This window comes from Adiantum capillus-veneris, chromosome 9 (genome assembly GCF_014529385.1).
Source record: "Adiantum capillus-veneris isolate H3 chromosome 9, ASM1452938v2, whole genome shotgun sequence".
In the NCBI taxonomy this organism is placed as follows: domain Eukaryota; kingdom Viridiplantae; phylum Streptophyta; class Polypodiopsida; order Polypodiales; family Pteridaceae; genus Adiantum; species Adiantum capillus-veneris.
Window position 1 is genome coordinate 58,915,265 of NC_140939.1, and position 2,766 is coordinate 58,918,030.

The following is a 2,766-nucleotide window of genomic DNA, read 5'->3' on the forward strand; positions in this document are numbered from 1 at the left end:
TTGCAATAGTTCTTCCTTCCGACGGTGTGGCTCGTGCAAGGCTATAGAGGCATTCATTTTCCTTCTTGTTTTCACCCTAACATCGTTTTGATGCCTCCATTGAGAATAAAGTGCTCCAATTCCTGTGAAATATGTTTATTCTCTGCGAGTCTTACCAAACGGCGAGCTAACATTCCTGAGCAAAGAAAAAACCGAGCGACTTTCTCACAAACATTGAGCTTTGTTATTAGCAGCATCTCATGTGGCATTCTATCAATACTGGAGACAGTCCATGCCCGTTTAGATCTCACTCCACACCTCCTCATCAACTATGGACATAATATGTGCACATACACACTATTATACACACCTATGCTAATTTTTTCTATGTTATCTAGATTAATAATATCTAACAAAGAGTTGGGAGAGAGACTCAACTGAAATACAAAGAGTTATCTAGACTCAAGTGCAGAACAAAGAGTTGGAACTTTTTAGAAAATTAGTTGGTTGATTTTTGACCGCCGACCCGAGTTATAAGGAGTCCATTCATTTTTCATAGAGATAATGAGGTCTACATTGAATATTAAAAATGCAACTCCAACCCTTCTAGATTTCAGGGGAAGTAGTTCTTAAAGCGACTAGTGAAGCTTCCGGCAAGATTATTAATAAATCCACATTTGAATATCCATAGACATTAAATGCTACATAGTCATAGTTGTAGAAGGGATTACTTGGATTGGAGAGAGAGAGAGAGAGAGACATGGTAGTGGCATCAAACCTAAAAAAATTTTAAAAAAACACTAAAACAGTTTGCACCTTGGCTGTTTCAGGGCCTTCTTTTTAGTTTATGGAGGTTTCATGCCACTACCATGCCGACTCTCTCTCTCTCTCTCTCTCTCTCTCTCTCTCTCTCTCTCTCTCTCTCTCTCTCTCTCTCTCTTTCTCTCTCTCTGTCTCTCTGTGTGTGTGTGTGTGTGTGTGTGTGTGGTTTGTAGATGATTTGAGAAACCTCTCTCTCTCTACCAAACATAAATTGGAAGTTTGATCACATCACTACCATGTTGTCTAGTGTTCAAGAAAAGTGTGCCTCAGCTTATCCTTGAGCCGCTTTAATCACTTGTTTCTCTCACAAATGTTTTGGGTAAGCACTCGATGTTGAAAAATGAAAATATCAAGTTAAAGAGAGGGGGTAAGGAGAAAATGCGCTTGAAAAATTAATGAAATAAGAGTTAAATTGTGAAAAATATATGCTATTTGGAAAAATTTCTTATTTGAATCTACATAAGTTGAAATTTGTACATTTGTGCAATTGATTTTCCCCGAACACTGATGCCGACTCTCTCTCTCTCTCTCTCTCTCTCTCTCTCTCTCTCTCTCTCTCTCTCTCTCTCTCTCTCTCTCTCTCTCTCTCTCTCTCTCTCTGTCTCGTCGTGACTGCGCATGAGTTGAGAAACATCTCTCTCTCTCTAGCAAAAAAAAAAAACAAAAAACATAATGGAAATAGTCTGTGCCGCGTCGAAACAGTCCGTGTCGGCATGGACCTGTTTCGATGCGGCACGGACTGTTTCTTGTAGGTTTATTTTTTAGTTTTTGGGTGAGCATTGGATCTTGAAAATTCAAAATAGCTAGTTAAAGAAGGGGGAGAAGGAGAAAATACGCTTGGAAAATTCATGAAAATAGTTAAATTGAAAAAAAAGTACGTTATTTGAGAAATTTTCTATTTGAATATAGCATAGAGGGGAAATTTGTACGTTTGTGAAATTGATTTTTTCTGCACTCATGCCGACACTCCCGCTCTCACTTTCTCTCTCTCTCTCTCTCTCTTTTTTAGCATGATTCCAGAAGTGTTAATCATTCAATTCAGTGAATACGTAATTCAAGGCAAGAATACTTTAAAATGCTCTCATGGAATTACAATACCCAGCTGATAAACAGAAGAAGCCCTCCAACTGAACTCTAAAAATATTACTGCACATATCAGTATCAAAACTGTTAGGAATTGCATCCTAACGACTCTGCAGTGCCTTGACTTAACGCTTCTTGGACACACCAACTGTTCTCCCCCGCCTTCCAGTTGTTTTTGTGTGCTGACCACGTCGCACCCGCAAGCCCCAATAATGACAAAGACCACGGTGGTTCCTGATCTTTTGCAGCCTTCCCAGGTCATCTCTAAACTTCATATCAATTTGATTAGACACCACTTGAGAAAATCGGCCATCCTTGTAATATTTCTTCCTGTTCAAGAACGAGTCAAGAATCTTGAATTGACGAGGATTGGCGGAGATAAACATCAGGTTTTCAAGCTCTTGAGCAGACAGCTCTCTTGTTCATGTCTACAACCGCTTTCTTGCAGACGAGGTTAGAAAAACGTTTGCCGATACTCTTAATAGATGTCACAGCAAAAATGATCTTCTGCTGTCCATCCACTTTGGTGTTGAGAACATGAAAAATGTACTGTCTCTCTCTCTCTCTCTCTCTCTCTCTCTATCAACCAAAAACTGGAAAAAAAATTGTTGGAAACAGTCCACGCCGGCGTGGACTATTTCCAGTGATAGCTGCTTTTTGCTATTAAAAGTTTCACATTTTTAGCCTCATTCCATCACTACTAACCTTTTAACTCTACCCACATGCTAACTCAAAGATTGTACATACCTTATTTTTCTTCATGTGTGTGATACCACGTTATAGTGGATATGGTGTGCTCATAAATGTCTATATTTCTCTAAAGTGTGTCCTAACCATAAAACTCCACCCTTACTAATTACCTAAGTAGAATCGGCTCCAAAA

General features: G+C 39.1%; 1 pseudogene; it reads right to left on the minus strand.

The window, feature by feature from the left end:
* Nucleotides 1-2,005: 2,005 nt before the first annotated feature.
* On the minus strand, nt 2,006-2,314 carry LOC147450542 (small ribosomal subunit protein uS13z/uS13y/uS13x pseudogene; annotated as a pseudogene).
* Between the last annotated feature and the right edge of the window lie 452 nt (nt 2,315-2,766).